The following is a 25,355-nucleotide window of genomic DNA, read 5'->3' as shown; positions in this document are numbered from 1 at the left end:
TTATGATTGGGTTTCTGTCCTCCTCCCCCTCCCCTGCCCCCAAGCCCCCCCCTGCCACCAGGGAGCTCCAGTGAACCAGGGCAGTACGCAGGAGTTCATCCATCCAACCATCTATTGTCATACCAAAAAAAAAGAAAATACAAAAAGAGAAAAAGAGAAAAAAGAGAAGAGGAAAAAAAAAAGACAAAAAGGAAAAAAGACAAAAAAAAATTCATCATAATTGTTAAATTCATAATTGTTAAACCATATTTTGTGGGCTTCCCCACCCTCCCACCCTTCCCCGGTTTTCCTCCCTTATTTATCATCTTCAACAGTTTCATAGTTCATATTTTATAACATACACCTTTATATCTTATACCACTTTTAAACTATTATCATTTTCGCCTATTGTCCAATCACTGAGAAATCAAACTCCCATTTTTTCTTCCCGTGCCTAATTTTTACCCCTCTATAGGCCTCCATATTTTCACCTTTTTCCAGAATCAATTCACTTTTTAAACCTATAACTATTCCCAAACTAACCTTACTCCCCCCGAGTACCTGCTCCACCCCTCCAATCCAGCAAGTTCCATAGTCAGCAGTCCAGTTATAGTCCTATTAACCCATCCTTACAATCACCACTTCACTTTCCCTTCACCCCACCCCCTGTTTGCAGTCTTTTGCCATCCAGGCCTCCATATCAGACCCCTGAGCTTCTTCTCTTCTCTGCTTAATTTTTCCTTCTTCCCTGTGGTCATTCTGGAGTTCCAGTAAATCCAGTCGTGCCCCCCTCGAAGGGGAGGCACTCCATCCAACTTTTTGTAGAGTAAAATCATCATTTTTTTCGTGATGGGCTTCATTTTGTGTTAAATCATCACAGTCGTCATCATTGTCATTCTCACATTCATCTTCTTCAGTTTCAAAAGCTTCATCTTCTAGGAAATCATATTCTGTCATCACAATCTGGAATTGTTGCTGTAACACTAGCCGTTGTGTCTCCTCTTGACATAGTTCTATTCTTGTTTCCCACATTAAGGTCAAAACAGTCCGCTGAAACTCAGGCGGGTACCTTTTTGTTGACATAGTTCAGTCCTGTCAAGGTCAAAACTTGTCACATGGGGTGGAATATGATCGCAGTCTATTTTCTCGACTCCATTTTAACAAGCTGGCTGCATTCTTAAAAATAAAGTTCGAACTCACATTTCAAAAGCATATAAACCAAAAAAAAATTCCCAAAAAGTCCAGAGATAAAGATAGAAATAAAATTTAACTATAAATCCTGGTCAGCTCACTGGGTTTTCTGGGCTGCCGGCTCCCGAGAAAAAGAAAGGTCTTTCTTAGTCTTAACTTCTTTCTGCAGGGCAATCACAACAGTCTCTCTCCCCTTTTACCCTGCATTTAGGGGAGATTCTCTTTGATGCCTTTGAGGAATCCTTTTAAGTTAAAATCTTCTGTTTACGGCTTCGGGTTTCTGTTTACTGTCTCTTATGTTACCGTGGGGGGGGGGTGGCTTCCTCTTTTCCCCTCTCTCCCAGGTCCAAATTGTTGCCTTAATTTACATTCCAAAGAATCCAAATTACTCACAGTCTATTCATTTGCTGAATGTTCTTTGAAGAATTGGCCACCTCCACTTCCCAGACTCGCAGCTTCGCACTCTCAGAGCAGCAATGTCAGCCTGTCCGCCGCGGTTCACCTCCTCGCTCTCGGGGGCTTAAACAAAGCCGATCCGGGGAGGAGAGAGCCCGCTTTTGGCGCCGCCAGGCAAAATCTGTCCCCAAAAAGCACGATTTGGGGCTTTTAAGGAGGTTTCGTTTCGCTGGAACGATTCCCTCCACCTCTGAAGCGCCGAGGTCCGCTCCGCTGTGCGGACCCCCGTCTGAGCAAGATGGCGTGGTCAACCGGAAGCCCTGTTGACAATTCAGTTTTGCCTCCCTTGACGTCTGGTCTCCAACACCACCACCACAACCCCCGGCACCTCCATGCACATGCTATTTCTGAAGTGCTGGACTTTTGTCTCTGATGGGCATTTTATTTCAGCCATTTGCATCACTACAATGTTTGCTCATCAGCAGTGTGACAGGCAGAAGTGGAGATAAAGTCATGGAGATAACCAGAACCCCTGAGATCCACCAGTTGAAGCTAGATTTGTTCTGAGTACCAGACCACAGCTGAGCACATAATCCTTGCACCCTGGCTTTCCTCATTCCACAAAACCATTTTTTGGAGAGGGGTTATTTTGTTGCCACTATCAAACAATTGGGAGTCAGAAATCCTTGCCAATCTACTTCAAATGCACTAGTAGCTCCTAATCTTTCCCCCTTGCCTGCTATATGCTACCACCAGGATCAGGGGCAGCAATTTCTGAACACCAGTCACTGGAGAACAACAACAGAAGGGGCTATCACATCCGCATCCTACTTGACCACTGTGGGAAGGACTAGAGAGGCCTTTGGCATCATCCAGCTGTGTTCTTCCTGTGTTCTTGTGTTCTTGTGATGGTTAGAAACTAAGGGACTACCCTCAGGTGTCTTCAGAATAGGGTACACGATGTAAGGCAGCAGTGGCTTTACCACAACAACACTCCGCAAGAGCTGAGGGTCTGAAACAAGGGTTTCACTGCACCACTATTGAGGGTGGTGGCTCCACCCTGTGTATCAGGAACATAGTATCCCTCTGGAAAACAAGGTGTTCGTAGTAGGAATATTATTGCTTTATGGGTGGTCCCCACACTGCTACACTGAAAAATAATTTGAATTGGAGCTAAAATTAATACAGCTGATCATGTGGTGTGTTGCAAAAGTTCGCTCAGAAAGGTCAGAAGTTAATGGAACTGGGTGTGCATTCAACCATCCTGTGCTTCCTTACAAAGCTGTGAAATGCGAGTAGACAATGTTTCACTCTAAATTAACATTTTAGTTGGAGAGGCTGAAATGACCTTGTACCAAAGAAGGCATTTTCCATTCAAGATCCCTGCTGTTACAGGACTTGTACAGATAAAATAATGGCCTATGCTCCTGGGTACAATTACAGTCTTGGTAATCATTCATTGAGGCTGCAGCCCTAACTTAATTTATCTGGGTGTAAGCCCCATTTAATTCAACAGGACTTATTTGTGCGTAGGTTAGAACTGTGCTGTCTTAGTCCTGGAAACCTCACTAAATTTCAAAGAAATGCATGTTTTCTTGAATTACATCCATGCTATTAAGAATTTATCCTGGGTCATCCTTGCACTAGTCAAATGCATGGTGCTTTGACATTGAAAGAAGAAACTAATGAGCTCCATACATACATCCTCCAATGGATTAATGATTTGCACTCCCTTATCCATATTTAAACTGGCAATGTATTGATGTTAATACATACATATTCCATAAATTTGGGAATTTTACCTTCCATATAGCAACTGTCAACTTTGCCAGGGAAAGGCATTAGGATGGATCCTTAGTCTAACCCAGGGATGAGAGGGAGCCTTTCCCCTTGGCCATGTCAAAATCTCAGGGTATCCCAGTAAAGAGGTCTGAGTTGAAGTTTCCATCTGAAGGTCCAGACGGGGTGTGTGTGTGTGATGGGCCAAACTGCCATTTATAACAACAACCACCATATAAAAGCAAGTATAAGTCTTAAAGAAGAGGTTAGTATGCTATTTACTTTTTCTTTTTCGTTTAAGGGGTTGCAGTTTAAGGGGTTGGCAATCTTTACAGTATATGGTGGCAGAGGTTATACAGTTTTGAAATATGCTAACCTTGGTGAAAGTGGGAGTAAAACAGACCGGTTTTCCACATATAAAGCACATAGCTGCCAAGTTTTCCCTTTTCTCGCGAGGAAGCCTATTCAGCATAAGGGAAAATCCCTTTTAAAAAGGGATAACTTGGCAGCTATGATAAAGCAGAATAATTCTCCACACCCCACCAGTGTTTCTAGATGGTTCCAAACCTTGCTGAATCAACATCTTCCCAATCTCAGCTAGCAGGGAGCTGCCATGGGTCCTGATTGGCCTTTGCCCTTGCGCTGTACTTCTTGTAGCAATTAATATCCTTCTCATCCAGCAGTGGGTCATACTGCAAAGACTTTTTCTGGCTCATTCAACATGGAACTGGATATGAAGCTTTTTCTGAGATGTCAGAGAGAATTTAAGAAATAGCCTGAGCAGAAGGCCAGTGTAGATCATGCCAAGTAAAGCCTAAATCTATACATGAAACCTCACGAAGTCACTTAAATAGTCATTATTAAAACACTGCTCATAGCAGGCATCCCCAAACTCTGCCCTCCAGATGTTTTGGGACTACAATTCCCATCATCCCTGACCACTGGTCCTGTTAGCTAGGGATGATGGGAGTTGTAGTCCCAAAACATCTGGAGGGCCCAGTTTGGGGATGCCTGGCTTATAGCTTCCTATTTGCTCAGGTACATTTGATTTTTAATGACTTTTCTTGTTCTATTCTAGTTTTAGTGTTTTTTCTGCTTGTCATATTTTGCTGTTTGGTTTTAAATTAAATTTGTTTTCTGTGGGAACTAATTTTATTCATGATATTGTACACCATCCGGGAATATTTTAATGAAGAGTGGTTAAGTAATTTGGAATAAATGCTCACCCCAGTTAGAAGGCAATGATCCAATTTCTCAAAGCAGATAAATATTTACATAAAATAAATACTTAGCTCTTCAATCCTAATAACACACATATTTGAAAGTGTCATTAAGAAAACAATCTAAGACATGTGTAATCAAATGCTGAGTTGAGTTTGATCGTAACTGTGTATAGGAAGAATGGGAACCTAGGGCTCTCCAGATGTTGATACGGTGGAACTCCATTGCCCCAGACAACTGGCCATGCCAGCTTGGACTAATGGGAGTCCAGTTATGTCCAATTAATGTCCAAAAACATATGTAGGGCCACGGGTTCCCCATGTGTTTTGGATAGCCATCTAAGAAGTGTTTCAGATGGACATCGAAGAAGACCAAACCAGTCACTTTGTAACTCAGTATGACCTTCCCATTTCTACAATTAAATCACCAAGAACTGTCATGCCAGACAAATGGTAATGCTTTCTATTTTTAAGCAAGTTTTTAAGATTAGTTGGCTTTGGATAATAGCATTTTCATTTACCTCATACACTGTTCAAACTGCAAGTTGCTCTTGAGCCAAGAGGAATCACAAGGATGGCTTGCAGCAAGAGTGTTGTGTTCTTTACCAGAAAACTGCACATGTGCTGGATGCTCACAACATGGGGTCCTCTGTAGCTGTTTTGCCCTCTCCCATTGCTTCGTCAGATAAGGTTCTTCTAGTTCTGGAGGGAAAAGGCTGGGTAGCAGTAGAGAGAGTGTAAAAAGAGCCATGCTGGATCAGGCCCAAGGGCCATCTAGTTCAACATCCTATTTTCACAATGCAAGCAGATACTTAGAGAAGGCTGCAAAAATCACCTGGTTGCAGCAGCACTCTTTACATGTGGGATTCTGAACAAGTGGTATTGATAATTGAGAGGCAAACTGCCTTTGGCAGTGAAGAGAGAACACACTCCTTTCGACTAGTAGTCACTGAGAGCATTATCTTCCATGAATTTGGTCTACCCATGCAGGTGGCCATTTCTACATCTTGTGAGAGTGGATGTCCTTGTTTAACTATGTGCTGTGTTTCTGTTGCGTTTCCTTAATCTTCCCACATTCAGTTTCCTTGGGTGACCTTGAGTTCTGTATTTATTCATGCAGTACACAGTACATAACTACATTAGGGTAGTTTGTACCAACAAAATTATACTCTGAGTAGACATTGAAATCAATGGATGTGACTAACAAGCCAAATGATTCACTGGGTCTACCCTGAGTATAGCTTAGTGGAATAGTCCATATTCACTGGATTGGTACATCAAGCTTTAGAACCTCAGACCAGAATTGTCTGTACAAGAACCTTCCTCGGGGTAGGGCTATGTAACCTAGCAGAGATGATCCTATTATTAGGCACAGTTGGGCCGCTACCTCATGCAATAGATTCTGGGTATTATGAAAGGGCAGCAAATTGTTTGCCCTAATAATGAGCGGGACTCTGTAATTTGCATGATCTCCATGCCCCACTCATCATAACAATGGGTGTTTCACTGGTATAAAATGAAATGAAACATGGGTGGTCACATTCATGTTTGGCCAATTGGATTGTCAGATAGATACACCTAGTCAAACATAAGCAGTGAGCAAGACAAATGCACAGTACAGTTAGTGCAGCCCAGCTGAGGTGTTGCTAAGTTTTCCTGAAACAGTAATGCGAACAAAGCTATATTTGTTTTTTCTCAATGCCTATTTTCATTAGAGCTGCACAGAACTATTCCAAAGCAGAGAGCAGTCAAAGGAAGCACTGTCCATTATTATCTTAGCTGAGATAGATACTGGTACACAGAATGTTTTGCACATCAATATCCATCATATATAGAGGGGCCACTTCACTTTTCACTGGTCATATTACCTAGTGGTGGGAAGATAATATTCTCAAACCCTCTGAGACTAATGTTCCATCCACTCCATAATTCAGAACTTTCTTATCTCCTTGCTGTAAATTTATCCTACAAATGACAACTTTTACATCCCCCAGAGTAGATCAGGGCTTTGCTGCCATTCTATCTTGTAAGCCATATAAAGAATCCTTCTTTTATTCCAAGCTCATAAAAATAGTAATGGCACTTTGTGAATCTTGTTTCCTTCATAAATATTCCTCATACAGCATTACATCTTTCAAAGTTACATTTGGCAGTATCTTAGGTTTAATGAATAGCAGAAAGAGGAGAGGGGAGCAAGCCAATGTCTGAGGTGGAGGGGAGGAAAAGGAACTTCTTTTGTTTTTCATTAAAAATTAAGCAATGTCTGTTTACTAGCTTATATACAACATATATACAAATTATTGTTGTTTTGTATGTGCTGCTTTTACTTGATTGGTGACATCCTTTAATTAGAAGGACGCTGCTCGCTGCAAAAAAAGAGTCTTGGGTTTCTTTTACTGATGACAGTCACATCTGTGTGCTGTAAAGTACCAAGCCAGTTCTTGTAAGCTTCGGGGAATGTTTATATTGCACCAACACCCCTTATTGAGAGACCAGACACAAAGTTTGGAGTTAACGTGGCACCGACTTTATTAACGTTCCTGCTATTAGAACAGAATCAGAACTGTGTGGGCTCCTGTAAAACTGAGGCACAGAAACCTAAAATCCAATCCTCTGGGTTGGGGAGAGGCCTCCCTTGACTCTGGGCCTCAGAGTAGTTAACTCCCTGTTCCTAGCTGTTCCACACCTTAAGTGTGTCAAGAAAATGCCAACATCCTCCAGCCTTGAGGCATTGGGTGGTTAGGCAGAACAACCCTTAAGCAGGACTTCTGGCACTGCCCTCTGGACTTGAGGCATTGATGGGCAGATACAAGGAAGCACCCCTTCTTTTCCCAAAAGGTGCTTCAGGATGCTCACTAATTTATCCTTCAGCACTGGTTAACTTAACCCCACACTGTCTCCATCACAGGAAAGGGAAAGTCAACCAATGGTCCTTTAAATAATAATTAATAAATACAAAAAACACAATGGCAGTGTGATGTAAGCAAAAGAAAAAAAGAAAACCCTGCAGTGACCAATCAGAACCTCAAAAAAGGGTTCCTAAATGGCTCCCATTAAATCATGATGGAAACATTACTCACACTGGCCTAAGGGCAGGTTGGTGGGTGCTGGCCAAAACCAAATGAAACCTACCTCCCCACCAAAACAACCAGTAAGCTTTGAAGGCAATCCTCATGGTTAACACATGGTTAACAAGTCAGGGGGCTAAGTGTAAAAGGAGCTCTCCTTCTAACAAGCTAAGCAGCAGGAGGGGAATGAGCATGATTGTGGACAGAAGAATAAGCATGCAAAGAAGTGAACATTTGTGGGGAGTGGAATAAATTAAAATTGCTAGGATCTTTTCTCCTTGCAAACCTACATTTCGTCTACACTCATAGTGGGACCAGGTCATTGCTGGTGATTTGCATGATTTGCATGCAGGTTTGATCCCTGGCATCTCCTGGTAGCACAGATAAGAAAGATTCCTGCCAGAGATTCTTGAGAGCTGCTGCCAGACAGAGTAGACAGCCCTGGCCTAGATGAACTAATGGTCAAAATCACTGCAAGGCAGACTCGTATGACCTAGATGTTTTTGAGGTCAAACAATTTGAGAAGTTTTTTAAACCTACCCTCGCTTTCTGTGGATAAGGAGGAAAGAACAGCTGGATAGAAAGCATTATTGGAAGGAAAGTGCAAAGGGGAATGAGGACAAAAGTGAAATGTGGGTGGGCTGGGTGGAGAAGAAATGTGGGATTTGGAAAATGTTTAATGCTATTTAAAAGAAGAAGAAGCTCGGCAAATTGAAAGGGTCTGGTCCATTCCTTGGTGAAGGCTTTGGGTTTAGAGAATCAGAACTTGTGGCTCTGGCAGAAACACTAAAGGAGTTTTAAAAGCCCACAGCCCGCAAAGAGAAATATGTCTGTCTCCTACCAGTAAGTTTTTGTGGCTGAGGAATGACTGTCCAGCATGCTGGCTCTTGCTTTCCTGTTAACCTGCAAGCCACCTCCTTTCCCAAGATATTGTGTATTCTCAAAAATGCTAAAGGTTGCACATATTCCAACTGAAAGGGAGCACCCTTTCAGTTGGAATATGTGCAACCTTTAGCATTATCATGCCCCAAATTAACACTGGAAACTCAATACAGGCCACACTTCAGATGATTGCTCAGAATAAAACTTTTGCTTTGGTTGGCAATTGTTCATTTCATGAGGGATATTAACATTCACCAGTGCTTATTCCAGCTTTAAGCTGAAACATAGTTTTATGTGGTATGGTTGTTTTTCTGATGGTTAGGATGGTGGTTGCATGGCCTTGGTGACTCTCTACAGTCTACATCAAAGCATGATCAAAATTTGACAAGGCTTGGGAGGGTAATAATTTAAGGAGAACCCCCCCCCCAAGAGATTAACAATTCCATCAGTCCTTTGTAGAGATACAGCATCCCCCAAGTAATTACTAAAAGCTGTACTAAGTTTTAATCGTTAAGAAAGAGACAGTTCCATTTCAATACTTAGTGGTACATAGAACGAGCTTGCTAGAGCCAATACTCAATTAAGCAAGTTAGTATTCTTTCAGCCACAAATTTGGAGAACATGCTTGTGTGAGGTTCAAATTATATCTAATATGCCACTGTCATACTCATTGTGAGAAAGTAGGAACTGTACCTTTTAAATACTGAATGCTATCCAACGCACTCATTCCATCAGCGGATGGATTTATGCTTCTACAATGGAACGTGCCCTCCTCTCCTTCTCCCATGAATGCCCCATGTCCTACCCAAAACTGCTCTGGGGGGTTGAGAGGGGGGGTCCCAGAACAGATTTATGGGGTCAGCGGGAGAAAGCGTTCCATTGCGCAAGTGTGAGCCCTTGACCGAGTTATTTGGCACTATATTGGATAACACCCAATGTTAGTAAAGGGGTGCAACTTCTTGTATTATATTGATAACCAATATGCCACACCTCACACAAGTGTGTTCTCCAGATCTGTGGCAAACATTTTGCTATCACACAGGGCTTTGTTTTGTTTTTCTGCTCTGTGATACAAATAATAATCAACTGCAGCAGAAATATAATGCAAATTATTTGCCAAGAAGAGTTCAGTTGGGGGGTATTCAAGTTACTCTTAGCATTCAAAATTTTAACTTCTTAAATTTGCATAATTTATTTTGGTTCTGAAAGTCAGGAGGAGAGACAAGAAATGATGCACCTCTGCTTTTATTGATTGGAAATTCTACACTTTTTCTGTGCTCCTATGAAGGCACAGAATTTCCTGCTCCAGGACGGTTTGGAATCAGAATAGTCATAGCAAAAGGCCATAATGTTCCCATGTTCCTTGCATTTAAGAATCTTGGAAAAGTTAGTCCAGTCAACCTCATCAGCAATGGTTTCTTCTCAGTAGCATTTTGAACTGGGGCCATTTGAAGCTCCAGTAGTTCTGCTTCCATCCTTTCTCCTTTAATAACTTCTGAAGTTGCTGGCAGATGCAGATATTACATTTGGCTACCCTTTCTTTGATCAGCCATAGGACTGTCTGGCTATTAGTACTTTTTGAGCTGTTGCTACGTGCTGAAGCCAGCAATCACGCCTCAAAGAGTTATTCCCAGACACCATTAAGATAAATGACAGGAACTTCTTGGGACTTTTGTGGTAAGGTGGCCTACAGCTCTGAGGTCTTCCTTAGGCCAACAGGGCTTCTTTCTACAGATGAGGAGGGCAAGAAAGAACCAAATAAAGGGATCAAGGGACATAAATATCCTGGCACACACAGTAAACAATATATAAGGCACTGTTAGTAGGATAAACTTTGATGACAGGGCACATGGACCTCTGAACTTTGTAATGAAGCTGTGCAGGATCTTGCCAAGCCATTCAAACCAATGCTCTTCTTACCATTGTTTGCATTGAGAAGCTCTTGAGTGCTCATCCAATCACAACAGACACTTTGCTAGTTATGTTTCAAAATAGTTCAAATGTGCTTCTCTTTCTTTCTTTCTTTCTTTCTTTCTTTCTTTTTTGTAAAGATCTATTGCACTTCATCTTCCTTGATGTGTATCAAATTCAGGGTAGCTTTGGAAAGTCAAATGAAAAAGAGGGTGATAAATACATTGTCAATCTGCTCAGGTGTTGAAAGCATGTTAACTAAACATGGGAGGAGGGGTCCCAGGGATGAGAGCACTAGCTGCTCCCCATAACAATTCAAGTCACCTTCCAAGCTTGTGAACCAAGGAGTCTCTCCTTACATCTTATAACCCAGATTTTCCAGCAACTCTCCATGAATACTAGAGTTCCCCATGCTTACCTCAGAATTATTATTATTATTATTATTATTAATAATACCCTGCCCATCTGGCTGGGTTTTCCCAGCCACTCTGGGTGGCTTACAGCATATGTAAAAACATAACAAAAACATCAATCCTTAAAAATTTCCCTAAACAGGGCTGTCTTGAGATGTATTCTAACGGTCAGATAGTTGTTTATTTCCTTGACATCTGGGGGGAGGGTATTCCATAGGGAGGGCACCACTACCGAGAAGGCCCCGCCACTGCCAAGAAGCCCCTCCATGAGGTTGGCCAGAATGCTAACAGAGTAAACACTAACAATATATTAAATGCTCATCCAAAAATAAATTGATATGGACCAAGTCCTACCCACTCCACTAAATTCTTAATTCTTATTATGCCCCAAGTAGAGAGCTGATGCCAAAGTCCCTGCAGAGACAATATCTCCAGATTACTCTGCCATTCAAACCGTGACAGTCTGGTAGAATGTAGGGAAGGAAAATTCCAGGCCCAAGGACAAATGCTGCCTCCAACTCTCACTACTGTATCTGATCTTTTGGATTCTCCCGCATCACACCATCCTCTCTAAATGTGCCCTTGACCTCTTGCTTGCTTGCCTGGATGTAAGATAGAGAGTTGTGTGAGCATATGTGTAGAAAGTAGCTTAGGTAACATGTACTTCTGATGCTCTGCGCATTTTTATCTCTGGCCCCGCCCACCACTGGCTTGTGGTCCCTGGAGGGTTTTTCTGGAAAGAAATGCCCTCAGGCTAAAAAAAAGCTCACTTACCCCTGGAATTACAGAGGCTGTTACATCAGGACCAGAGTGACCTGGCTTCAAATCTCCACTCAGAGTGAAGCCAACTTGGGCCAGTCATTATTTCTCAGCCTAGTCTTCCTCGGTGGAAGGATGAGCATACCTGCCAAGTTGCTGTCGGAGAAATAAGGGACCAGGCCAGAAGTACCAGACCAGAAGTAGCGCTGCCGCCATTTTGGAACTGGGCGGAGCCTGCTCAGAAGTGACTTTTGATGCTGCTTTGCCCAGTTCCAAAATGGCCACCGCACCAGAAGTCGCACTGCAGCCATTTTGGAACTGGGCAGAGCAGCATCAAAAGTCACTTCTGAGCATGCTCCGTCCAGTTCCAAAATGGCCGCCGCGCCAGAATAAACCGGGGGAAAACAAAAAAATCCGTTTTTTCAGCTAGGAACAGCTGGAAAAACGGGGATTTCCCGGGGAATACGGGAGACTTGGCAGCTATGAAGGATGAGCGATAACTGCAATTTATTAGATAGGGCCTATAGCGTGAGCTTTGCATGGGTTCCATCCCAGATCCCACCCCCAGTTGTTCTGACTAAAGTATCTCAAGCAGAAAATCTAGGAAAGGCATCTTGCTGAAACCTGGAAAGCTGCCATGGCCCAGATTAAGCAGTGCTAGGCTTGCTCATTAGAGTAAAGCTCTGATTCAGCAGTGAGGCAATTCATGTTTCTAGGTTATGGTTGAGAGAGGAGAGCATTTTTATTTTCCTTGTACTTTGGGTCAATAAAATAGTCACTCCAACTGTAACAGGAAACTCCTTACAGATGGTGAACTTGTAATCCTGTTTGGATCTGCTGTTTACATGCCCCCGTTTTTGTTGATATTGAGCAAGAATGTACAGGGCATCTCTCTTAAACCGTGAGAACACAAGTGACCATGTGGCATTTCTTCAATGACATCAGTAACGCTAATCCACTTGCAACATTTGTACTGAATCATTTGCATATAGTTTCCGAGCATCAGAGAAATTTAAGAAATACCCTTCGAACAACAGAGGCTGCTGGCATGTGCAGGAAGAATAGTACTCACATCCTTCAAGGCCTACAAGGCCTACCTAATGCTATAACCACCCCACCTTTCTCTGTCATTATATAAGTTCATCCCTGGGTCAGGTTCTGGTGCTTTGGGGGGGGGGCTTTGTAACTAAACACATAACTTTTTGAAATTAAACTCTAGATTTGCGAGATTCTTTCTAGTCACTTTCTGGCTTCTGACTCCTTTATGTTATGTCTGAAACCAGTGGTTCTCAAACTTCTTTCTCTGGGCCACACTTTCAGAATAAGAATTTGCTCGCACCACACCAATTTTTTATTATTATTATTGATAAGAAATATCACTGGGAAACAAAAAGAAACAACTCCTGGTAATTTTCTCCTGCCAGACCAGTGTGGTACCCCACACCCTTTGAAAACCACTGTCTTATACATCTTTAAATCTCTGTAGCCAGCAGTGGATGGACACGGTAAGGGGCTATCGATTTATTTGCATGGAAAATAGGGCAGAACCATACTGCTCTGCCCTAATTCTACTCAGATAGAACAATTGGAGAATGTGGAAAGGAAGTATGAGCATTTCAAGTGCAACTGTGGTGAAGGAAACCCAAGGGGTAGGAGAACTGTGCCTGGCCACAATGCAGATCATAGAATTATGAGGGGTCTTGGAGGTCATCAGGTATAACGCCCTACTCAGTGCAGGATGCCATGGGTCAGGCAAGGACTTTTGGCTGTGCAATGGAACTTCTCCTCCCTTTCCTGTTCCCATGTGCACCTAAATGAGTGGGTTGAGGGGAAATCTAAATAAGATTTAGGGGGTGCACAGCAGGTGCACCGGGAGAGAAGGGGGAGGGGGATTTCTGTTGTGCAGCCAAAGCTGCTTGTGGAAGTAGAACTGTTTACTTGAATACCATCCCATATTCTCCAGGAAAGCAGTCAGAAGTCATAAGCCAAAAATCCACTACAATTCCTCTTCAGGTAATAAGTAAAGTAAAGGACCCCTGGACAGTTAAGTCCAATCAAAGGCAGCTATGGGGTTGCGACGCCCATCTTGCTTTCAGGTCAAAGGAGCCGCGTTTGTCCACAGACAGCTTTCCGGGTCATGTGGCCAGCATGATTAAATCACTTCTGCCACAACGGAACACCACGATGGAAACCAGATCGCACGGAAATGTGGTTTGCCTTCCCGCCGCAGCGGTACCTATTTATCTACTTGCACTGATATGGTTTTGAACTGCTAGGTTTGCAGGAGCTGAGACAAAGCAATGAGAGCTCACCCCATCGCGGGGATTCGAACCGCCGACCACCTGACCCTCAGTGCTTATGTAGACCACAACGCCACCCGCTTAACCCCTTTCTTATATGAAATAACTAGTCCCACCCTTCCAGCCTCATAACAAAGGGAGGAGGGAGAAACATCATCATCACCATCATTTATATCCCGCCTTTTCTTTATATCTTTCCCCAGGCATTGTCTGTGGAAACCGCTAAACTGAGGAACTCCCTTCCAACAGAAGTTGCATTGGGCAACTTCATTACACGCTTTTCAGTGAATGCTGAAGGCACACTTCTTCACCCTGGTCTCTGACACCTGAAATTTATCTAAAACAGCACCTACCTTAATTTTTGTGATTATATTCTGTAACTGTAAGTTTTTAAACTAGTTTTAAAGTTGTATTTTAAATGTACCCTGCCACTGGACTTTACAGTGAAAGGTGGGGAAGGAACTATATTGTTATTGTTTCAAGGGGGAAATATGGGGGAGCCATGAAGCTTTGTATACTGTAGCCAAATCCAGAAGAAAATATATTTCATGAATACCCCATCATTTTTAAACAGTTGCTTACATGAGCCTCTGAATTCCCTCTATTTACCAACACTAATTCCAAGGCTTTTCTATAACCCTAACTAACCATAACCCCTACATTTAAGGTGATAAAGACCTCTTTATACAGCACAAAGCTTTATTTGTCTTGAATTGGGCCCTGATCCTAAACTTCTGAATTAAACCATTGTGTACCAATTCCCTGCCACGACCAAACTTCTTCCTCCACTTTCCCTGGCCCTTCACTCAAGCTTTACTCTAGGAACTCCAGCAACTGCTCATCCTTTTACAAAGTGCTCTCTGCACTGTGCACTGAGGCTTTTATAGCTCTCTGCCAAGACTTTGGGGTCCCTCTTCTTCTCCCCAGCTAATCCAAAGTTTCCACCTGTATCTCTGGGCTATCCCTAACAAAAAAATTTCCCTTCCCCCCCCCGCCTCCCTCATCCCTAACAATTCTGACCGAAAGGAATTCTCTTTTAGAGTTCTGGACACATTCTAGCATCAAGACTTCTCCTTTTTTCTTGTCATGCTTCCCAAGAACAAAGGGAAAGTTCAGAAAGCGCATTTTCTGTGCATGGAGAGAGTAACTGGAGTACACAATCAAATGCTGGAGCTGGGCCAGACCTATTAGTTATTATACAGATGTTATCTTCTAACATGTTATTATTTAGCACTCCACTAAAAAGAAGAAAATTAAGGACTTGAACTTTAAGAGCACACACTAATTGTATTGTGTTGCACTTAGAACTGTGTGTAGCTCTTATGTGTGTGTTTTCCTAACTGAATTCAGGTTTCTTATATTGATATCTGTCCATCTGTTATGAGTCAGTCTTCAGAGTCCTCTCATGATTTCCCTTTAAATCTGTTGAACGAGTTTCAGATTTCAAACTTGATAGTAGCAGCTCAGACTTTTGAGGAATCAGACTATCAGCTACTCAAGGGTCTTTGGTGTCCTCATCAACTTCACTGAAGGCAACATCTGAGGGCCATCAGTATTAAGCCAGGCTGATGCCCCTTCAAATTCTTTGCAACCTTACCTGATGGGCAGTCCTCTGGCTATTATTGCTAGAGACCCTGCTTGAGGATTGAGCTCTGGGCTTCGTTGAATAGGCACCTGCTGTACCCGAGCCCTGAACTGTTTCCTACTGTGGTTGTCCTTTACTGCAACCTGGTCCCACCTACCCTGGAGACTGGAGCTGTCCCAGGTCCTGCAATGTGTAAATTTGTCCTGCTCACTGCTCATACAGCAGATGCTGTTTGCTCTGAGCTGATTGCCCCCAGACTTTGTCCAGAAACCTATAGACGAATTTTCTTCAATGTTCTGTCCTCCAGATGATTTAAACAACATCTCCCACCATCTTCAATCACTGGTTATGCTGGCTGGGGCTGATGGGCATAGTGGCCCAAAATATCTGGTGGGCATCAGGTTGGGCATGGCTGCTGTAGACTCCCAGCTTAGCCAGAACATGACAGCATGTTCTCAACTGAATGTGAGCAAAGAAGGGTCAATGGGGAGATGAGATTACCCCATAGCTGTGTGAAAGGCAAAATAGGTATATCCATTGCCAGATGTCAATTGTGGGACTCCTTGACCTTCTAGTCTAGAAGTTGTGCCATGTCTTGATCGCAGTGGCTGCTATGCCTCTTTCTTAGCTGTCATGTTTGTACGATACATAACAGTTATAAGCCCAGATCTTACCTGATCTATTTCATCACAGTTTTGGCCTTGGAACAGCCTCACAGCAGACATTGTTAATACTTTGTATATCCAACGACTATGAGTTTTCCTGTTACTTAGCCAATAATGATGGATCTTTCCACTACTTGAGCACAAAAGAAAAATTAAAACATTGCTCTGCTCGGGCAGTGGAAATAAAACTATATTATTCTGTCAGCAGCGCTAGGCAGCAATACTTTCAGTACATAAAAATATTGCTAACTGTGTTGGTCTTATTCCGATGCCTGCTATAGTCTCTGTTTGAAATACCCTTCTGAATGATATAAAGATTTGCCCCGGGAGACCTTTCTCATCATTCACTTAAAAAGTTGGCATTGTGGATATTTGGATTTCCAAATACATTTTCTTATCTTGCATAGATCTTTTGAGAAAAACTGAAACGAAGATTTCAGTATTTTAAATAGCGAGGCATCCATAGGTCAAACCTAAATATGTTGAAACAAAATTTAAAAAATTCTTTCCAGTAGCACCTTAGAGACCAACTAAGTTGGTCATTGGTATGAGCTTTCGTGTGCATGCACACTTCTTCAGATACACTGAAACACTACATTGGGGAGTTCACGCAATTAAACACAATTCTGTGTGTGCAACCATATGTAACTCTTTGCTGCATTTTAATAATTAATGTAGCAGAAATTTGTCACTATATTATAATCAAGGAGTAGCTTTTTTATTTTTAAAAAAGGCTTCAGAGCACACTTGGGTTTCCTCTTAGTTTAAAGGAAAGGATTTTAGATGCAGACTATGAGATTATTCCATTTTCCCTCTTTTTCTTAGAATTATCTTTTACATAATGCCTTCCAGACCGGGACAGGGTTTTTTTCATAAACAATACTGCAGAATAGTAACAGATTTGCTGCAGGTTGCTCAAAGGTGGGCTTGGGGCTGGTTGGTTGGTTGGTTGGTTGGTTTGTTAGTTAGTTAAGCTTACAGGATTTGCCAGCACCATGATGCAAGGTCGCTATATTTTTTATCACTGCTGGCCAAACTTTGTCTTTTTGCTTCCAGTAAAGTGTGCTGTTGCCATTTGTTTTGAGCACTTTTTAGGCAAATTTATCCATGAAGCAAAGAAACAGCCTTATTTTGACATTTGGCAAGAAGAAGAAGAAAGAATCGCTCACTGACTCAACAGCAAAAAGTAAACTAATCATCTCGTCCTGAAAACAGAAAGGCTTAAAAGGAACAGATACTGAAGGTCTGTGCCCAAAATTTCCAAACCTGTTTGCCTAATCTTAGAAATTCAGTGTCATGCTTCTACAGCTGACCAGCATTTTCCACTGTTGGTCTTGTAAGTCTATATGTGCTTGAAAATCGGACCCTTTATATTTAAGGTAATGCAGCAAGCTTAGGCTGCTAGTCCTGAAGCCAGAGGCAGCTTCAAGGAAACAAAGAAAAGATAATAATAATAATAATAATAATAATAATAATAATAATAATAATAATAGGGACAGAGAGGTAAATTAGAATTGTAGAGTTGGAAGGTGATAAAGGGTCGTCTAGTCCAACCCCCCGCCAATTCAGGAATTGCCCTGCAACCTGTTTTAAAATTTCCAATGAAGGTGAGACCACCTCCTTCTAACGTAGTCCATTGGACTGTCAAGCAGCTCTTGCCATCAGAAAGTTTTTCCTAATGTTATGTCGGAATTTCCTTTCTTGTAGCTTGAGTCTATTGGTTCAGGTCCTGTTCTTTAGAGCAGCAAAAAAAACAAGCTTGCTCCACCTTCCATGTGGCAGCCCTTTAGATCTTTGAAGATAGCTATCATATCACCTCTCAGTCTTCTCTTCTCCAGGCTAAATATACCCAACTCCCGCAACTGTTACTCATAAGGCTTGGCTTCCAGACCCTTGATCATCTTGGTCACACACACACCCTCTGCACTTTCTAAGGAGAGTGTGTGGCAGAATATACCTTCCTCATATATTTCAGTCTTCCAAAACAGAAACAGGTATATCATTTATATTCTATTTCTACCCAAGACAGGGTGGACAGGCCATTTTTACAAGGTAGCTTTTCATATTCTTTCATGGCCTATCATTTTTTGTATTATATTGCTGTTTGATTTTGGCTGAACAGAAAAGCAGAGAGAGGCAGAGAGAAATCAATTCAGATAGGAACAGGAAGAGGACTATTCCAATGCATAAACTGATAGTACTAGTATAAACTGATATAAAATTTAAAAAGAATACATAAATACTATTATTATTATTATTATTATTATTATTATTATTATTTCTACCCCGCCCATCTAGCTGGATTTCCCCAGCCACTCTGGGTGGCTTCCAACAAAAGTTTAAAAATACATTAAAACATCAGTCATTAAAAACTTCCCTAAACAGGGCTGCCTTCAGTTGTTTTCTAAATATCAGATAGATGTTTATTTCCTTGACATCTGATGGGAGGGCATTCCACAGGGTGGGTGCCACTACCAAGAAGGCCCTCTGCCTGGTTCCCTGTAACTTTGCTTCTCACAGTGAGACTACTGCCAGAAGGCCCTCGGAGCTGGACCTCAGTGTCCGGGCAGAACGATGGGGGTGGAGACGCTCCGTCAGGTATACTGGCCTGAGGCCATTTAGAGCTTTGAAGGTCAGCACCAACACCTTGAATTGTGCTCGGAAACGTACTGGGAGCCAATGTAGGTCTTTCAGGACCAGTGTTATGTGGTCTCGGCGGCCACCAGTCTGGCTGCCACATTCTGGATTAGTTGTAGTTTCCAGGTCACCTTCAAAGGTCACCCCATGTAGAGCGCATTGCAATAGTCCAAGTGGGAGATAACCAGAGCATGCACCACTCTGGTGAGACAGTCCGCGGGCAGGTAGGGTTTCAGCCTGCATACCAGATGGAACTGGTAGATCTTTACTGCTAAATCACAGCAAATGGCACTTTGGGTTTTCTGCATATTGCTGTTTACTCCAATTCAGTGATAAGGTTTTGTGGGGGAAATGATGAGGCAAAAAAGGAGAAAGAACTTGGAAATGAACCAGAAAAGCCTGGACCTGTGCCTGGAAATGTGGGGGAAAGTATGGATGAGCCCTTAGAGTAGATCTTTATCTGTATGGTGTCATTATAGGTTGAAAGAATTTAATTTTCAAAAATTGAAAAAGAATTGATCTACTGGAATCAATGAGACTTAAGTAAGCCATGGCTAACATATTTATTTCACTGGGTCTACTCTAAGTATGACTAAGCCATCTGGATCAAATATACGAATCACAACTATGGACCTTACAATTTAACCTCTATCTCTGAATAATGTATCCCAAAAGCTTGCTTCCAGCATAATAATGGATCCAGTAAAAGGCATTATCTCACGTCTTCAAGGTTTCAGATTTTAAAAACAGCATTTTATTTATAAGATAATTTCTAGTCCAGCCTCCAGAGCTGATTACAATCAATAAATTTGTATTTACTGCCTTTATATTCTTGCAACCCTTTTATTGTACTTGAGTAAACAGAACTTCTAAATAAGGTAGTTGAATTTATCAACAGATTTTTTTTCCATTTCATGGAGACTGTTGGCAAATGTTGGTTTTCTAAACTAGCAAGTATATCTCTAGAGGATGTAGAACATATTACTTTAATACTGCACCAGTGTTTTTCTATCAGTTAAAATAAAAATAAATTATGTGGAGCTGTTTGCACTGAGAGAACTTTGGGTGAACGAGAAAGCTGATAATCTGATGTTACTTTTGGAATAATGTACAAAAGCACAGCACTTGGCTTAAAATTCTCAGCTCAATAACACAAGAAGTGAACAGGTTGTTCCTTTCATGACCACAGTCAGAACTTTAATACTCTAGGAACCTCCTCCATTTAAACAAGTAAAGTTTAGAGTTCATTGGGTTTTTTATTATTAAATTATAGGTTAACCTTTTAAACTACCTTTGGAGTGTTTTTTATTATGGAAAAGCTGGTTTCAAACTAAGAAAATACTAGACTCTAAAGTGCTTGCTGAGGACAGACAGACCTAGATATCTTCCTGATTTATCGGGCACCCATTCTACAGAGAGAGTATACAATATTTTGATCCCATACTTTTCCTCATCACTTTCCTTACTGCAAAAGGCCCAATGCTTTTTGAAACGTGGGGTAGGAGGAGGGTGTTGGCAAGGTGTAAAGGGAAGGGGCTTTGAGCAGGTGTAAAAGGAAAGGATTGGCAAGGGGTGGAGGTGAATAAGTGTGATGGGAGATCAATACAAGCAGGAGTGCAACCCAGAGTAAAATATAAAGACTAAATAGTCAAACCAAGCACAACCATATTCTGACTTTCAGACAGCAAACAATGTACAATACACCTGACCTGACAGGACTTAGGTAAAAATACAAAGGAACACATCAGAGTTTACCTCCTTTAAAGCAGTCTTCCTCTTTTTGGTGCCATGCAGATATTTTGAACTGCAAATCGTATCATCCCCAGCCAGCACGGCCTGTTACGAAGAGAACCCTCTTTGCTTCTCTTGCTGTAACACACTAGCATGGCTAACCCTCTGGAAAAGAATCCCCATGTAAAGTGAAAAGGAAATATAATAAATGCACAGCATTTTTTCATCATTCCTGCGGGGTGGAGCCAACAACAAACCTGGCAAACTACAGTTGTATTAATGCATCAGATATGAAATACTTTAATGTGTCGACATGTTAAGAGGTCTGCATAGTGCATAGTGGTTTTATTCATATTTGATTGTCATTTGTAAGCCATCCTTACCCCCCCCCAATGGTCCGAGTGGAAGTATACACGTTTTTTAAAAGACCTGTCCCTTTAAGCATTCGCCTGAGCTTTATTCTGTGCATGCTGCTCCATTTAGGGGGCTCCTCCTATAAAACAGGGAAGCTCTGACATTATCTTGTATGCCACATTTTGCTTGTAAATTTTTCGCTTTCACAAACAAAAGATCAACTCCTTGTTTCCAGATTCTCATAGGTTTAAAATGGTATGTCTCTCTCTAACACCAGGGGCTCAGGGGGGGAAACACACACACTGTAAACGTTTCATGCAGTTGCATTCTAGAAGGTTGGCACCCCAGCCAAGATATAGCTGGCTCTCTTTCCTCCTCCTCCTCCTTTTTTTGGCAGCAGTTATGTTGCATGTTATGGTCCAGTTGCAGATGGGCTCCTTCCAACACTCTTCAAGAGCTGTTGGCTTATTTGCCTGTACTTCCAAGATCTCCGAAATCACCCACAAGGCCATTTGTTGCACAGGAAGGATTCTGAACGTCGGAGCATACATTGCTCTGCTCAAAGAGAAGGGAAAGGATGGAAGGGCAGGGCAGGGGTAGGATTAAGAGGGATGCAATAGGTCCTGGCAAACAGTCATGTTTCTTGCAAATTAATCTGAGATTCAAGTAGATGATGTGCTGTTTTGAAATACTTTCCCCCAGCTGTCCAGAACTGTATTTGACAGTTTGCTAAAGCCATGAGTATTGTATTTAATTATCTAAATAGAGGACTGTTGTGTCTTAAAGTAAGACTTTGGGAACAAAACAGAGAGGTTTAAAAGGAAATGGATTGTCTCAAAGTAGGATGACAGTATGCTGGACTTCCTGGATATTACAGCAGTGCTAAGCACAATAGCAGATGAGTGGGTTCCTTTGAAGTCAATGAGTCCTATTTCTAAGGAACAATGCTGATGCTTATTCCCATCAGAGCATCATTTTCACCATGCCACCAAGGAACTAGTGATGCAATTGAGTTAGGAGCATTTGAATTGCACACTCTTTTTGATGGAGGACATCTGGTGATCAGAGTCTTGGAGGTTAAGCCAAGGAGGCTGCTTTCAGATCCCAGCTTTATCATAGATTCCAGGAGTGATAATTGTTTGTTTGTTTGTTGAAATCTCTTGTAATCTCTCTCTCCAGCAATCAAGGCAGCATACAGTAAGACATGAAACAAAATGAGCTCCACAGCAATGACAAAAATCTGAAAAAAGCAGCATTGAGAAAAACAAACAGATATGCCTGCTGAACCAAAAGCCAAAAGAAATGAATGCCTCTTGTTCCTAGCCCTGCTGAAGTCTAATAGAGAGCAGGAATAGTGGGAAGTACATTCTACAGTGTTAAGGGGAGACCCACAACAGTGGGGTTTGAGGAGGTCAGAGCTGGTGCTGAGAAGTGGACATGAAGAATAGTATAGACAGAAGTGCTATCTGAGATTTGTGGAGCCTAGGCAATGGGCATGTTGATAAGGAAGCACCAGGACATTGAATGTTGCTGTCAAGAAATGGGGGGTTGAACTAAATGGTTCTTGCTGTCCCCTTCAACCCAGTAATGTTAAATCTGTAGATTTGCTTCTGCAGAAAAAGAGACTGCTAAAGAAGTCAAAAGGATTAGGCAACTTTAAGCAGGGATTCAACTAACCAGGTGTGCTATGAGAAGCCAGTGCAAGGTTTCTCACTAGCACAATAGGGTCTTCCTCACCTCCCCAAAACCTGCTCTGGTGCATTAAGAGATCCCCAGAACAATGTATGTGTGGAGGAAAGGGGAAATCATTCAATCTGACAAACAGGAACACTGGTCAGAAGAATGCAGTTTTATATTTCCTCTTTAACCAATTCCCTTTTGTTGGTGGAATGGGTCTTTCCAAAACTAAAGAGATGGCCAAGTACAAGTAATGTTTTGCCATGGAAATTAAATAGGTGGAGATCATTTTGGGAAGGGGATTATGTATCTCTTTCTCCTGTCTCCCATCTTCCTACCCCACCCAGCTGGAAGTGCTTCTGGATTCACCTTTGGAACTGCAGTGGATATACATTAAAGCACTCATATATCTTCTTGAGTAAAACCAGTGCTATTTTTGCTATTTCTCATGGAATGGCAATGGTGCCTACCTGAGAGGTGCTGGAATTGAGTTCCTGTGAGTTCTGACTGAAAAAAAATCCCATTCCCAAATTTGCTATTGGCCTACCCTTCACTTGATCCATGACCTGGGAAGAATAAATAAATCCCTTCTCTCAGGCACTGTTGTCCAAATTTTTCCCTCCCACCACCCAGTGATGCCTTGATGCTGCAATCCTATAACCTATACCCATTTACCTGGGAGTAAGACCAACTGTGGGACATTCTGAGTAGACCTTATAGGGTTGAGTTGGTAGTGTCACATATTGATTGGTCTGAAATTCAACAAGTTTTCCACCATTAAAAAAAATATCCACGTGAACACTCAGTGTGATGGGCGTGTCATCTCCTATCTTCAACCACAAATCCACAGACATCTAAACAAACCTTGCAGGCCATTGGTGGTCCACAGACCACACTTTGTGAACCTTTGCTCTGAAAACCATGCTAGTCCTTTGCACTGATGTTAAATGTTTTGTTTCTCCACCTTTTATATGTTTTACTTTGGGTTATCAAGACCTGCAAAAGAACTGCATAGTGAATGCAGAACAAATCAGACTGGGGTGGAAGGAGAAAGAAAAGAAGATAAGAAAAAGAAATGATGTAATTGACACAATTATGCCAAACTGTTTATTAATGGCTTCATGGTTACAGTATGAAATCAATAGCGTAACATGCATACTTGCTCTCGTGTCAGTGCCAGTATTTAATTAGTTGTGGTAAAATGTTCAGATTGAAGGACACGGAGCATACATTTTTCTGATGCCAGATGTATTATTACTGTAGGATCGAAGTTTTAACAAGGCCTTTAGTAACCTCATACTTAAAGCATTTGTTTTGGAAGAAACCCTGCAGCTTAAAGTATATGTTGGAGAGATGGGATTTTAAAAATATACACTCCATAGTTTATGCATAATCACTGAAATCAAAATAGCCCAGCATATTTCTTTGGTTCACAACCTAGTTGTACAACATTGCTATTTACTGTGATTTACTGTTGCTTATGTAACCTTTATTGCCAGAGGTCAGCGATTTTCAGATGTTCTATGAAGAGGAGGCAGTCATTTCTCTTTGCCCAGGACACATATGCCAGCTGCAACTCTTTAACATAGAAATCGCTGATATACGGCCCCAATCAATGGAACTCTTGTCTGTCTGCTGCAGATGACATCATGGCTCCAAAGCAATTGAGGGGCTACAAGAGTCTCCCCACCTTCCCTTGCCAGTGACATATTATTCTGCCACCTTCAATACGGTCTACTCTGCCCAATCGCTCTAACCCTAAATGAGATGTGTGTGTCATTGTCAAAATATGGGCTACTGGAGACAGTAAGAAATCATCCTTGGCCTGAGAAAATTGAGCACTCACCAGTCAGCCATGTATCCCACTATTGGAAACATCAGGTGAGTGATTAAATAGATGTGGACATATATCATGCTTTGCCAAAGGCATTCCTGCTTAGTTTCTGAGAAGGTGAGATGCATATTTTCTGCAATGTCTAGTGTGGAAGGAAAAAAATTATATGTTCAGCTGTTTTACAGATCAAAGAGCAAGACAGATATTTCTGGGTCAATCCCAGAAATATCTGCAAAGCAGTTAACTCCAAGAATCAGTCACACAACTGGGGATTTGAAGCTACAATGACTCTCTCTCTCTCTCTCTCTCTCTCTCTCTCTCTCTCTCTCTCTCTCTCTCTCTCTCTCTCTCTCTCTCCTCCCCCCCACACACATACACACACACTTCATTGTCTCTTTCTTCTTAATATTTTGTAGGTGGAATCCAAATATAAAATAACACTCTCAAAGGCCACAGTCCAAACAGACAACCCAAGTGCCGTTCATTCTTGTTGAAAGTCAAGCAAGGTCAAAATAATCCCACTCCAACATCATGACCCGACTATCAGTCGTATGAGGCTTCCCAAAAGACAATACATTAAATGCCAAGAAGATGAGAAGCATCTTTTTTCCAGGCTTTACTAATATTTCCTAAGAATATTAGAAGAAATGGCATTTATTGGGTCAGATTCCTGGATGACAATTAACCTCTCTAGATGTTATTGGGCTTGGAAGCAGTTCTTAGATTTTCCACCTGAAACAGTGAAATTCTGGGCAGTCTTCTGCTGTTAGTCCTTAGCCCTAGTCAGGCATTCTTCTGAGGGCAGAGTGGGGTCATCCTTTCTGGACCTACCTCCAATGTCAAATTCTTATTTTCCACCCCACCCACCCCTACACCATCCACATATGGGGGGGGTGTTCTAAAATGGGGAAGCTGCTGTACATACTTAGGAACCTTCCACTATTTAGAGTAGCACAGGGTTTAAAATTGTACAG

Source organism: Zootoca vivipara, chromosome 8 (genome assembly GCF_965207765.1).
Source record: "Zootoca vivipara chromosome 8, rZooViv2.hap1.1, whole genome shotgun sequence".
In the NCBI taxonomy this organism is placed as follows: domain Eukaryota; kingdom Metazoa; phylum Chordata; class Lepidosauria; order Squamata; family Lacertidae; genus Zootoca; species Zootoca vivipara.
The sequence above is the reverse complement of the archived record's forward strand: the minus strand, read 5'-3'. Positions refer to the sequence as shown.